This window comes from Pteropus vampyrus, unplaced genomic scaffold (assembly GCF_000151845.1).
Source record: "Pteropus vampyrus isolate Shadow unplaced genomic scaffold, Pvam_2.0 Scaffold107, whole genome shotgun sequence".
NCBI lineage: Eukaryota > Metazoa > Chordata > Mammalia > Chiroptera > Pteropodidae > Pteropus > Pteropus vampyrus.
The window spans coordinates 2,216,750-2,232,327 of NW_011888888.1; positions in this window are offsets into that span (position 1 = coordinate 2,216,750).

Sequence of the window (15,578 nt, forward strand, 5' to 3'; positions counted from 1 at the left end):
TAATAAAGAACAAATGATGACGCTGTTTGAGATCATCTGAGCCTTCATCTATGTTCATGCTGTGTGTGTGTGTGTGTGTGTGTGTGTGTGTGTGTTGGGGGAAGAGAGGAGTGGGACAGGACTTGTGTAGGTGGGAAGGGAGGTTCAGAATGACAGAAACCAGGGCTGACAACTAACTTTATGGAGACAGCTGAAGACAGAGGTGGTCTGGGGTGAGGGTTGGAGAGATGGGGAGATGGGGGTCAAGGAGGCAGTGAGTTTTCCTTACTTTAAAAAGGAGAATTTTGGCTGAGTTAAGATGAAGGCTGCCTATGAATTTTTATTTCTGCAAAGTCTCAGACCTTCCTGGAAACAAAGCAATGGGTATCAATTTCTGCAGCATTTGGAGCTCATATAGAATGACTGATTTCAAGCAGGTTTAATTTTATTTTAGCAAAAAGTAAAGCTTTTCATTGGAGTCGCTTCTTTAGAAATAAAATTGAACTGAGAATAAAGACCGGAAACTCTATTTGACAATTCCTGCAGATGACAGGCCTTGGAGTTTTATAGGTTTTGTGCACATGTAGAAAAACCCTAATGTGTCAGCAACTCCTGATGAGTGCTAGTGCACCAGCCTAGATAAGGGGCTACAGACAGGCAGGGAGCCAAAGGCCGGCTTGGGGAAAGGATATTGGCAGTTGAGTGTGGAGGGATCTTCAGTGACTTGTTGGCAGTGATGCAGACTCAGAACTGAGAGCCAAATCTGTGTAGCAGGCCCCCTTCTGCTCAACACATATTTGCTGAAGAAGTAGGACCTGGTGTGTGCACGTTTATAGCCTAAACCCGTGGCCCTTGTCACTTCACATGAGTAGATCCTTCAGATTCAGTGTCATCTCCTCAGAGAGGCCTCTCACCAGCTTGTCCAAAGTGGTTATTTTCTATTTCAGCTCCTTTGTTTTTCTCACAACATTTACTACAATTTATTTGCGTGTTTCTCTTACTAAAATATAAATTCAATTATATAGGGACTGTGATTTGTCTTGTTCACTGTTGCAACTTCAGTCTCTAACACAGTGCTGAGCACATACTAAGTCTTTAGCCAACTGAATGAAGAATTAATAGGTCAGTCGGAGATCACACATTCTCCTTTCTTGAAAGTAGAACTGCAGCCAACTGGAATAATTTAGAGAAATGTGGAGAGACCCAATATATTTGAAATAAATGTATCTGTATCTATGTCTGTATCAATATGTGATGTCACTAGATGTTATAAAACTCTTAGTTAAATTTTATTATTGTATTGCAAAGTGAAGAAAATTACGATACACACTGTAAAATTTGTAGGGAAATGAATTGCTAAAACCTTGCTACTTGAAGTGTCATCCACGAACCAGCAGCACTGACAGCACCTGGGAGCTTGCTAGAAATGCAGACTCTCAGGCCCCATCCCCGACCCACTGAATCGGAATTTGCATTTTAACAAGCTCCCCAGTTTGAGAAACTGCTTTAGAAAGGCTCACAATTTAGCCGGTGAGATCCTGTTGTGAACTGTAGGGGAAAGTATACTGAAATTGAAGAAAGAACAGTTTTGTAGGGCACTCAAGTGAATGATAGTTCCAGGAAGAATAAGAAATTCTCTATTTCACAGGTTGATTTTTGTTTCTGAATCCTAAAGAAAGACTGTTGGTTAATTAAGTTAGTGAGCATTTTAACTAAGCATAACTCATAATGGCTTAGTTAGTTAACTCCATGGATCCCTTCACAATTTCATTCAGGCTACGGCAGTAGCCATCCCTTGTTTATCTCAGGTATGACTGGGGAGAGAGTATCTGAATGATGATAATAGATGGTGATTTCTTTTTTTTTTTTTTTTTACAGGTAACTCTAACTGTTAATATTCACTTATTATAGAACTTTAAAAAAAGGTGGTTATCTGTTATAAAGAACAACTTGGAGCCTGTTTATCTAGTTAACAAGTTCCTGTGATTGTCAGTTCAGTACTTGCTCCTTTTCCTGGCAACAACCTGAGGGAAGAATTAAAATGATAACGGGCTCTTCCTTGAAAAACTGAGTTACAAAAAACCTCGATTCTCTAAATTGTAGATGTAATTGGTGATGGGTAAAATAAGTAGTCTGATCTCTCACACTTGAATTAATCAATTAAATAAGTAGTTACTCACTGCCTAAAGGTGCCAGTGCTGGGGATCAAAGACTAATACCAGATTCCTGCCTTCAATCGGATTATGTGACTTCGGTTTATCCATGACAAATCTCTTCCTGGCCTGGTGAAAAACCGGGACTCCCTCTCTCTTTAATCAATTTCATCAGTGCTCTAGGTCAATAGGAGGATCAATAGCAATGAGAAAGTCTTGTTCTTTTTCATCAGGAAAATTAAACCTTCCCCAAATGTCCTTAGTCACTGATCCTCATCAGTGAGGATCATCGTTCCTGTACTCTAAGCAGGTTGTTTTTATTCTGTGGGCCTCCAGAGCAGAAAGCAAAATCATTTTCGAGGCTTCCTCTTCTGTTGAATGTACCTGGCACATTGGCGCTAAACAGGCAATAAATCATAATAAATGGAAATAGTTGCCTATGGCATGATCCGATTGAGTCGTTTAAACGATCATTTTGTGTTGACAAAGGGTAGGGTGATTATGCCAGAGGAATTCAAAGGTGCTCCAAACAAATGAATTGGAGAAATTTCTTGAAAAACGTGGAGGGTTCTTGCATGGCAATAGACTTCCTCCATTCCGGCTCAGCATTGAAGTCCACAGGCCCCAGCAGATGAGTAATTCAGATGCTACTAATTCTTCTGCCTTACTATCCAGTGATGGGGGCCTGATGGCGTAACTGCTACCTGAGATTTGCCTTCTAAATTCGCAGTTTTGAGAGATGAACCTCACAGGGACCTGCTAATACTGTTCTGCAGGTCGGGAGATTAATCTTCACATTAATGTGTGGGTAAGTCATTCAGAGGGCAGCTCTCTCAGCACACGTGCATCCTCTCTAATAGAGGCCTTAGACTTCAGCATGGAAGTCATTGCTTGCAATCATCATCATCATCATCATCATCATCATCTGTGCAAATAGGCTGCTTTTGCCAGCGTATTCCTGAGACATCCTGTTGGTGTTCATGAGGCACCCCACTGGTGCTTGGGGGTAGGAGCTATTTTTGTATATATTTTCCGAAGGAAGGTGCCAGAGTGTAAGGGACTTCCTCTGGGTCACCCGGCGAGTGGGGAGGGGTTAGAGCATAAGTCTAGGTCTTTCCCACTCTCGACAAGAGCGCTGACCAGCGGAAACGCGGGCGCAGATGGGAGGGAGAACGAACGCCGCCCTGGTGGCCTCGAGGCCATGCTGCAGCCCCGTCCACCTGCACCGGAGTTCCAGGACTCCGCCCGGTTCAGTCCTGCAGCAGAGACGGGGGCGCTCCATCCCACCCCTTCCTCAACTTTTTCTTGGTCGGTAAGGTCGTCCCACATGAGTTCAGCTGGCTTTTCCTAGACTGGGAATGAGGGGATCCTCCTCAGCCTGTACTCCGAGTAAACGTAGAGCTGTGGGTCTCAGCTCCGGATGCACGGGAGGATCCCGTAGGGAAACGCACCCCAGACCAATCACCTCGAACTCTGGGCTTGGGTCCCAGACGACGGTTCTTCAGAAAGTGTGTCAAGTGACTCCTACGTGCAGGCGGGGTGAAGACTCGTTGCCTTAGACACAGCAATGACTGGAACATTAGTCGGCAATAGCAATCACAGTATATTTTTCATCCGAGCAGTCCAAGCTCTCCTTAGGTTTACCTGTTGTTACAGCATCTCTGCTCATTACATTTGCAATAAGGAATGATTGCTGACTTGAACTGAAATAAACAACTGATTGGGGAAGTGTTAATCCTTTGAAAGGTCTTTCAGTCCAAGGGTACAGATAATTCCAGGGGAGCCTCAAAAGATGACTGCTGTTGCCACTGCACCCAAGGTGGAGGGTGAGCCTTCTGGGGAGGAAGCTCATCGCCCTCCTGTGCGTCATTTGATCTCTCCATCAGCCGTTTTGCTGAATGTTCAGGGTGTGTTGGCAAAAAGGAGATAGAAACATAACTCAGGCTTCCTTTATTTTAGCACCAGAGACCATGTCTACTTTTCTTCTGAAGCCTGGTGCTTTTGTTTGAACCCTCATGGAAAGGAAACACCATCAACGTTCACTGGGAGCCAGTTACCTAAGACTTCAGCCTGATGTTGGAAGGATCTTTATGCCTTAGACACTGAACACGCCTCCTCTTGAGGCTTCCTGGAGAAGGAGGACTTAGATAAGAAAATGCAAAACACAGGAAGGCCACTTTCAAAATAGAGATGCAAATTTTGCTGAATAAGAAACATAATAGGAAATTCTCGAGGCCGGGAGCTCTGTAACCTCTAGCCAGGATGCTACAAAGCTGCACATTAAGGCTCCTATCAACTTGGAAACTCAGCACTTTGAATGCCAGTTGGTGGGCTGAGGTCAGAAACTACCAGAGTCCATGCCCTGCTGTCCCTTTGAGTTCATTTAATCTGCCTTCTTTAAATAAGCCTTCCTGAAAAAAAAAAAAAAATTACCTCACAGAACCCTACTTCTTCTACAGGTGAAGCTGCTATTTGGGTGAAGTGAAGAGGTTTGGCATGGACGAAATGAATGGCAGCTGGGAAGCCTTCCCACAGACAAGGGACCTGCAGCATTGTGAGCTGGTCAGGAAGGAAGGCCTGAGCAGGCGCAGCTGCTCCCTTTACCAGGGCTGTTCTCAAAGGCTGTGGGATGATTCCATTAAAATGGACACTCAAAGCATCTATGAGTATAGGCGACATGGGTCTTAAATAGCTACTTCTGATCTCAGATCAGTAGTTTTATTTCCCCTTTCTTTATTCTTTCTTCTTCTATTAAGGTCTTTGAAGAGTTTTGCTCTTGACCCTAAAGAGCTGGGGTCATGGGGCCTTTGTTCAGGTTCCCAGTGGTTGAGGAATGTGTTCTTTGGCTACATTTACATGCTTTGATAAATTACCCAAAGAGAAACGACGTGATAGTTTTGTAGCACTAAAATGGCAGCTCTTTCCTGTTCTGGCAAATGTTATAGGCCCCAAGCCAATGGGGGCTGACTCCTGCTTTGTCAGACAGTATTCTCTATAATGGCTTAGAGTCCGTTGAACTTTGGGAGTCTCTGGAGGGTTATAGGCTCATCAAGAGGGCATGAACTTCTTTGGGCTGTTGTAATGCAGGTTTTAAAAGTCTGGGCTGTGGAGTCCAATTGTCCTAGCTCTAGTCTCTGATCATCCTCCCTGATCAAGGCCAGTAAAATGAGAGTAATTATAGTACCTATCTCTTTATGAGGTTTGAGTGAGCTCAATAACTTAAGGCATCCATTATAGTGCCTGGCACGTAGTCACTACATAGTAAATACAGAATGAAGTCAATGCTGTTATTATCATTGGTTGACCAAAAAAGACCCAGTCTCCTGTAGGCTCTCTGATGGCCTGACTAGTCTGAATCTCCTGGAATTACTCTGAATAAGTCAGCTTTATCCAGATCCAGAGTATTAGAGCCGGGGGGACATCTGGAAGTGACAAATGCAGCTGACTGACACAACTGCCAGTTCCCAAGACCCAGAACTTTATCAATACATCAATATATACAATATGCAGGAATATATACAATACAAATACCAGCATCCCCTTAACAAGCTGAGTAAAGCCTTTGAATCAGGCCAGTAGGGCACAACACAGTGGGAAGAATACTCTTCTTTGAAGTCAGAAAATGGGCTCAAGTACATCGTCTATTGCTTACTAGCTGTGTGACCTTGAACAAACCGTGTTAACCTCTCTGGGCCTCAGTTTTCATAACTTACATTAATTACTTCCCTTGCCTTCTTCACAAAGTTGCCTTGTATGAAATAATTAGATATTATACAATATAGAGTGGGATATTATTTTTCTTACCTGTTATCACCTGACAAGGACTCTTTAGAATAGTAGGATAGTTACAGAATAGACATGGAGATGTAGAGTGTAGCAAAGGGAAGATGGTTAATAATGTCGTAATAAATATAGTAAGGGGGAAGATTTAGTGGGGTGATCGCTTTGTGAGTTACGTGGATCACTAATCACTATTCTGTACAACTGAAACTGGTATATTATTGTATGCCAACTATAGTTAAAAAAAAAACCTCATGGAATTGTACAATGTAAATACAAGCAACTAATTATCTATTATATTTCAATAAAGCTGGGAGAAAAAACAAGAAAAAAAAGTATGTTTTTTTTTGAGAGGAGTCAGGGCTACATTTTAGTGACTGAAATTGATATAAAAAGCTTTGGATATTCCATAGGTGAGCTGGATGGGCCCTACTGTTTCTGTGTATGGAGGGCAGAACATGAGATGGGGCCTTTCTGTGTGGGGAGTTTGTAATCTGGAGCTTCATATCAGCCTTAAAGGTCAAGAGAAAGTTGCACCAGAAACTTAAGTTTTAGATTAATTTTCCAAAGTACAGCTGCTCTTTTGACCTCTGGGGGTGAAAAAGATTGGTCAAAATCTTTGTTTATATCCACTTGAAATAACTGACAAAGCTGAATTAGGGGTCTGGGATCAGAGAGTCCTAGAGGAGGTTTGTCAGCACCTTCCTCTTTTTTAGCATTTAAGCTTGAATGAGTCAAGTGAGTCACATGAGTTTTAACGGGTGTGTGGCCAATGTCTTCACGGTCAACTTTTCACATTACTGTTTGTTTAGGAAAGAGTGAAGGCCAACCGGTCTCATCCTTTATTTTTGGCAATGTCTTTCTGTAGGATACAGAAACTCATGATTTACTGAGAGGAAATAATTATAAACTTTAGAAAGTGTAAGTTTCAGTCTCAAAAACTTAAAAACTAAAAGCTGATGTACCATAGGTATAACTATTACTTTTACTGAGTTTGATTTTTGCCACACTCTAACCTAAAGCAAATCCAAAAAGAATAATTACAATAAATGGACCAGGCCAATTACTCAGGTATCTCTTTCAAGTTCAAGCTCATTTTCTTTACCTTTTCATCTTCTCAGGGTAGCTCGATTAAAGATAAATGCAAAAAAAAAAGGGGGGGGGTAATTTGTGTCATAACTCGTATTTCTATTATGAGAAGGACATCTTTATTCTATTATTTTATGAGAAACATTCATTAAAATAATGTGATTTCTACCCCCCAAATTTATAGCAGTATTAATGTTCCCTTTTCAGGGTTCACAGTTTCCAGGGCATTCTTTCTCTTTGTAAGATTGTCATCAATTATTTCTAAGTGGACATATTGCTGCTTTAAATAGAATGTGTGTGTGTGTGTGTGTGCGTGTGTGTGTGTGTGTAGGACTAGAGAAGAAACTTTTTCTATCTCTTCCAACATAGCCACGAAGAAGACAGGTCGATTCTTATTACATCCATTCCAAGGACAGAATGACAGGTAGAGCTACCCACAGCGGTATTAACATATCCTCAGACTCCAGAGTCACCTTTTGCTTAACACTAGCGAGCCACTCAATGTTAATGCAGAGTTTTATCACAGCTTTTTATTTGTCTTATTTTTTTTTCATAGCAGTATAGCAGACTGGTTGGTATGGCAGCATCCTGAGAAATCTTTAATTCATTTTCTCGTTTGACACATGTCTTTGGAGTCATTGTTTGTTGGTAGACACTCAGGATACAATAGTCAACAAGAGCATCAGTGCTCTTGTGGAGCTAAGATAAGACTTTTTTGGAGGGTAAGAGTGATTGGCAAATAAAGTCTCCTTTATTTGCCATAACAGCATTGACTTCATTCTGTATACTATTCTGCCCTCCATACACAGAAACTGAGAGACAGAGTCAGAGAATCAACGATGAAATCACTGATGTCATCATTTGCTAAAAGTAGGAATAAATGTCAAATGTGAATGGAAACTAGGACTCAAAAGATTTTATTTGGGAAGCCTCCTTCAGGAGCTTGAGGACACATCTGGCAGAGACATAGGTATGTAGGACAGCGACAGCTACATAATGAACTTTGGTTGGAGGTCTCATTTTCTTTAGTTTATTTCTTCATCCATCCATTTATTCAAACACTGAGTGGCCTATTCCTATAGCAGAGCCCCTGGGAATATGAAATGAATTTAAAAACGTTCTGACCTTGTGGAGCTCACATATAATAATGAAAGGAACAGGTCACCTTAAGAAATAAATATGTACAATTTGTTAAGCACTTTAAAAGTTATATACTGAGTGTTATGAAGACATAGAAAAATTACTTAGAAATATATTTTTGAGAGAAAGTACCTGAATAATGATGGCATTTTCAGGAGTCTTTTTAGTTCCAGTCAACAATTTTATGGTTATGTATATACATGGGATAAGCCCTCTTTGCTTTCATCTGAGATCGAAGATTCATTTAATCAGAGCCCATTTCATTTGCAACTCTGTACAGTTCTCTTAGTAAAGACCATGGGTGTGAGTGAAAGCACTTTAATTTTAAAATTAAGAAGCACAGATGAGTTAGAAATAATTTAACTTTTCAAGATTACTGACCTTCCTGCTTTACCATTTCTTTGATCAACTTCCCTTATGACACAGTTTGAGGTTTCTTCTTTAAAAGAGAAGGGCTGTAGTAGTGTCATATGCATGTTTCTCAATCTGTTTTTCTGTCTTAATGTAGGAAATAGCGTAGAGAAACTCAGTTGCTCTCTTGGCATCTACACAGCTAGTTCATTCTTGGCTACTGCATTTTTTCCCCTTAATTTTTTCTTTTTTGGCTTAAAAACTTCCCTAGTTGGGACCAGGACTAGATCAAAGTACGGATGCTCCCGGACTCACAATGGTGTTAAGCTGCAAATATTGTTAAGTCGAAAACTCATTCAATACACCTAACCTACTAAACCCACTGGTTGGCCTCGCCTACCTTAAACATGATCTGAACACTTCCATTAGCCTACAGTTGGACAATTATCTTTAGTTTCATCTGAAGAGAATTGCCTTCCTCTTCTTTTCACCAGAAGCAGGGGACACAGATTGGTGTTTTTAGATATGAGGGGATGCAACAACACAAAACCTAATATGCAAAAAATGCTGACAACACAGTATGCTGTGGAGTCTCAGTTGTTTACCTCTTGATCGCATGGCTGACTGAGAGCTGTGGCTTTCTGCCACTGTCCGGCAGTGCCAGAGAGAGTATCAGACTGAATTTCGCTAGCCCAGGAAAAGATCAGAATTCAAAATTCAAAGTACGATTTCTATTGAATATGTATTGCTTTTGTACGATCATAAAGTTGAAAAATTGAAGTTGAACCATTGTTAAGTCTGAGACCATCTGTACAATTTTTTTCTATAATTGACGTATTCTGGCTTAACTTTGGAACAAGTTGGCTTTTCCTGTAATTGAAAACGTTTGGTGACTATGGCAACATCCTTAATAGCCACCAAGGTCTGGGAGTGCTCGCTTATTGGAAAATGGACAGGAGTTCTGCCTTTCCCCTTGTGCTTTGTTTCCAGGCAAGCAGCATACCTCTGGGGTATATTCAGGGTGCTTTGCAGCCTTATCTCATAGGATTTAAAATCTGAAAAATGTGACGACCCTTCTCCATTCCCTCTTCCTTAGCTCTTCCCTGCCAGTGGCCAGCCTATATACTATGTACTAATATGTAAGCCTTTGGATACTCACTCTTTTGGACACTCGGTGGCTTTGTGCCCTTTTTTGTGATTGCCAAGGACGAGAACCAGATGGTGTCTGGTATCCCGTACCTGGCAGCCTCGTATCTACGGAACCCGAATGATAAGCACACAGTTGAGAAATTGAGGAGCTAGGAAGTTAATACCAAAGGAGGCATCCACATTCTCTGGGGCCTAAAAGGGCCAGAAATAGGAATGTCTCCAGTATAAGGCCCAATGAGGACACTGCTGAGATGACCTGGGTCACCAAAGGAGAGTCTGTTGACCACTCAGTTTGCATTACCTTTAACATGGCTTCTGTGGGCTAAAGACTGTGAACATGGACTAGAATAAGCTAACTGCTTCATCTGAGGCTAAATATTTGCCCAGAACTCTGACGAGCTGAGCTATGGCCAAGTCATAGCGCCACATAGGGGGGCTCTGGGGATGTTGCTTTTAATCAACTTTCCCTACCAAACAACTCATGAGAGCTTTCGAGAGAACAAAGTTAGCTATGGACCAACTGCACGATAGCTATAGCTACTCTTATTTACCAAGTAGGAAAGAAGTAAATCAAAAACTGTAATTAAAAAAGAAAATGATTTTTAAATTAGTTTTTATTAATAGAATTAAGCCATATTAAGTCTTGAGATGGTATCATAAATATGCTAATAAAACGTTCTTCCCAAATGAAAACTTGTATGGACTAAATAATTTTAAAGTTATATATTGTATGTTGGTTTATAACATTAAATATTAAATATATTAAGTGGCAATATAAAGTAGCTTGAGGACATTTTGCATCATTAACTAAATAACTAGGTAACTGCTTATCAGTCTTTATATAATATGTAGAACAAACCCTCATCAACAGGAAGTAAAAGTTGCAATACCGACTAGTTAAAAAATGGGCATTTCTTATAAAGAACCAAGAATGAAGGGGTATGTTAGGTGCTCTGAGTGTATCATTTTAAAAGGAAAGGAAAGACGATCTAGATTATCCACAAATATTAAATTCTCTGGTGAAGGCTATTAACATGGGAGTAGAATCTTCTTTCCTAGATATCTGTCTAGCTCAGCTGTCTGCAGATGCTCTGGCGTGGAACTGCCTGAGGAGAAGAAAATGAGCGGGATTATTTCCTGGTGAGCTCGTAATTGCGCCAGGCTAGCTTCTGCATGGCAGCATGTTTCTTTTTAGAAGGCCACTGAGCTTTCTCAGATTCTCTAATATGAACTTGTCATTTGCTCTAAACCTGCTGCCATCTTGACTCCTCCACTGTTTTCCTCTGCCAGTCAGTCACTTGGGAGCCATGCTGCCCCTGCTTCCCCCTAGTGAGGTGACTGACGGTTCCTTGTGTCTGTGCCTTCCTTTCTATTCCCACCCTAGTTGAGGATCTTGTTTCTGCTCATCTACAATACTGCTATAAGTTGTCACGTTGTCAGAGCTGCCTTCCCCTCCAGCCTCTCTTGCCATCCCACTGCTCGGACTGTCTCTACTGTTTTGCTTCTAAAGTACGGGTTGGGCCTAAATTGTAGGCCTTACCTCTGTCCCACTATTTCTCTAGCATTTGCCCTACATTATAGTCAAATTGCTTTACCTGCATTAACTCTCAAGCCCTCATGCTCACTTACTTTGCTTATGACTGGATTGTCCCACTACCTCTCTGCCTCCCAAAAAGCAGCCTGTTGTTCAAGGCTCAGATCAAGTGCCTCCTCATTCTTGAAGTCTTCTTTAATAAGCTCACAGAGAAAGATGCACTTTGACCGTTTCTTTTGAGAACATGTTGGCTGATATTTATTTGTTGATAGATGTGTATAGGCCTTGCCTACCAGATAGCAACTGTGGTTTATTCAACTTTCTCTTCCTCACGGTGCCAAAGTAGGTGCCTGGCACCGAAAACTTTGTTGACTCTAGGATTGAATCAATTCAGAGAAAGTCTTGTCCAGATGACATTTTGGAGTGAAGGCTCTGAAATTAAGTGGGTAAACAAGTGGATATTATACACTCCTCACTGGCATGTCTCCTAAATGCAGGGAGTATACATTGGGGTAATTGCTTCACTTTTTATACTTTAAGGGATTGCATTTCATGAAGAAAGCCTGAGTGGACACCCCTAGAAGTTGCCTAAAAGTCCTTGGGCATATATATAATTCATATTCTCATATGAATGTATCTGCAGATAATTATCAAGATGAAATGCGTCAGTTAGAGTCACTCTTTCATCTTCCTCTCTGTTCTACATGTTCATTAAAAATATTTTATCCTGATTACTAAAGTAATATATTAGAAATGATTTGGATACTATGTAAAAGTGTATTGTTTGGGCAATAACTCTCATTACTCAGTAAAAAAAAAAACTCTATTAAAAATTTCCCTCCAGTTTTTTCTTCCTATAACATTTCTCTTTCTTATCCTTATATTCTTAGAAATAGAATTTTCATGCCACACTGCTTTGGGTCAGAGGAGTGGTTTGTCTTAGGGCCTTCATTTACTCATGGATGTGTCTCAAATATTAATAGTTCTGTTGATTTCTATTCCTAGTTTTAAGGCATTCTGAGGAATTTTCTGTGAATATAAAGAAAATTTAAAAATGGCTCCGAAATTAATTTTTAATTTATTCTTCCCCTTTCCCCTCAAATTATGATGTACTGCTTTTGTTTAAAGGACAAGACGTGATAAGAAAGAGACTGTGAAATAAAAGATGAGATGGAATCTCATAATTACTACCACATTACTAGTCTGATCAGTGGAGTGATTCTCCCTGGAAATGGTGATTGCAAACTGCAAACAAGTGCAAAGATAAAGAATGAAGGGAGCTTAAATTCATCTTTGGCTCGGGGCATGTAGTGTTAGGGCCAGGGAATAAAGTTTTTTTCTTTTATAAATTTCACTCAGTGCTCACACCTTGGTTAATGTTTGTTTCACTGCTCAGCCATTTGTGCTTGACTGAATTTTTCTCTGAGCTGTTCTTCCACCATAAATCATGGCTGAGGGCTCTGTACTTACTCTTGTCATCTGCTCTGGCCTGTAATGAATGGTTGTAGACAGAATTGCAATTCCATGATGTTTTAGTGGCTTGTAGTAAAGCACCTAACAGCCTTTAACACCTCCTCTCCACCCCCAATCATGGTTGTGGGTGGGGGGATCTATTTGAACTTGATAAACAAAATCCATCAGTTCCAAGGATACAGTTTGCCAGACCATGCCAGATGACATACTCTATCTAGCAGAGCAAAACCATTAATGCAAAGTTACTTTTAAAACATCACAGGAATGTCTCAATGTTTTTTTATTTAGTTCAGAAGGAGAAAATGAGAACTCCATGTACTCAGGGTCTCATTGAGCATCGATGTACTTCAGAATTTATATCTGTAATATTTCACACATTTGTGCTTTTGGCAATGAGACACTGACTCTAAGGTCTTATGGTCTTTTGGCCTATGAAATATGCCACTACTTATTTTTCAAATACCATTTTGTACATTGGGACTTCATTTGATAATGAAGACTGTATGATACCTACGTAAAAGGTCAATATATCTTTCATCAGGTAGAAGTTGTTTAAATTTTCCATTTTTTTCACCGTTTTCTCAACCTTTTTTTGCTAGCTATTACATATTTATTAAGTGCTACAGTTGTGTTTGTATAACACATTTTCATACTCAGTTTTGCCCTTGAATAGTTTTTACCCTTAGCTATAAACCTGTCTGAATCTTTGGGATCTCATATTTACATTGCCCGATGGTTTTAGAGCAGTTATTGAAGAGTATTCTGATTCTTACGTCTCCTTTTTCCATACCATAGGCTCTTCAAATTAAGTCAATCTTGCTAAAAACAATAGGATGGCTATTTAAAGTAAAGGCTTTAAATAGAATATGAATGAATATCCTCAGCTCAGTCAAGGTACTCATACAAGACAAGACAGTTTTTCTGAACATGCCACGGAATTCTGCTTTGGACAGCAACTAAACGGCATAGGAAGGTTTTCCATAGGCTACTGCTATTCAGCTGAGAATATTATTAAACAAGGGAGAGAGGCAAGGAAATGCAAGTGTTTGCTTCAACATCAGATTTGTAGGTTAGTGGGGTCAGAAATTCATTTTGTGTCTTAAATTGCTAAGGTACAATGTGGAGATGGTTCTCCTGTGGGTCTGATCTGTCTTCTTCTAATTTAAGGGACTCTCAGAGGCCTGCCTGCTAACAACATCATCTCATAAGAACTTTCTTAATAAAATGGCACGTATATACAGGCTAATACATTTTTATCAGGAAGAATGTTAATGAGTTAACATGGGCTCTACTGGTTCCCTCAAATATTACCAACCCAGCAAGTTCCCCAAATTGAAGCATTTTAACACTCAAGTCAACAGGAATGAGCCTCAAAGCTCTGCTTTGCTGGTCGATACCTCTGAAGCCAGAAGCCTATGGCCTCCTAGTGGTGGCCATTCCCCACCTGGACATCAGCCTGCTTTGATTCTGTGGGCAAGTCACTATCTAGTGTGCTACAGGTTAGTTCTGCCATTGGCAAATGAAGCCTGCTCAACATTCATTCTTAGAGTGCCTGAAAAGCTCTTATTGCCCAGAATGCTTTGGAAGAAAGCCATAGTAATGTCAGCGGCCTTCTCTTGACTAATTGATTTTCCTCAAAGAAACACAATACAGATGCAGGCAACTTCTGAGTTATCCGAGAAGGCCTATGATTTTTTAAGCTATCAAGAAGAGTGTTTAAGCTATGAAAGAGACCACACAGCTCCCTGCTTCTTTGAGAAATACTGTTAGTGCTGTTTAAAAACAAACTAAATAAAACGGAAGGGACAATAAAAGTAAGACAAACTGTATATACACATAAATATGAAGCAACTGTTAGTCTGTACTCTCTTTTCCAATTTTGAAGGGAGTCCTCTTGTGCTCAAGCCCGAGGGGTGGTTAGAGAACTTGTAGTTAATGTTAGCCATTTCACTATGTTATAAATGAGGCGAGGGAGACCCAAGGTGGGGAGGCCAGCGCCTCAGGTGTTTTGCTGGGTGTGTGGGGCAGCCTAGCCTTCCAGCCCAGTGTTCGCTCTCAGCTCCGGGCACTTTTTATTGGATCACCCGGACTCTGCCTGAGCTCATAAGTGCTTAGCTGTTGGAAAAGATACTTTAATAAAAGTTTAATTTCATCACCCACGGTAGCCCCCAAAGCTGAATACATAAGACTCCTCCGATTTCGCCCATCCTCCCATGAGAATGCAGACACTCGGACCCAGTGGTTTTGCTTTTCAAAGTTATCCTAAGCAAGTAATCAAAGATACGTGGGGAGATTTTTGTACTATTTTTCACAATAGTGGGAAAATTAGGAAAACGAGAGAAGTCCAGATAGGACATTGGTTAAATGATGAATCTATACCACAAAGCGCTAAGCAGTCATACACATTTTTGTATAGGATATTTAAGAAGGATGTTAGTCTAAACATATTGTCAAATGAAAAAATCAGGTTTTAAAACAAAATGGCTACATTTCAAAAGAGAGGAAGAGTTTCTTCCTTTTTTTTTATTATTTCTGTTTTTGAGATATTCTTCACTAATATGTATTATTATGTTACAATCTGTAAAAGTTATTTTAAAAAAGAGCACCCATTAGGCATCATTTGAGAACTAATGCATCCACAGAATGACAGTAGGTACATTTCAGAATTAAGATTTAAGATACATCCTTTCTTAATTTCGGCCTAGGAGTTTGTCTCAGAACTTTAGCCTTTCAAATAGCTCCCTTAGAACAAGATTGTAGCAGCCTCTGACTGAGCAGGTTACTAGGTGGGTGTGCGGTCCCTTTTCTGTTCCTCCTTCCCCTTTCTTTGTCAGATTGGCATCTAAGGTGGTGGTTGAGGACCTAGGAGGACAGACAAGCCATGTGCCTGTCATAGGAATATGTATCTAACTGGAGATCAGAGAGTGAGG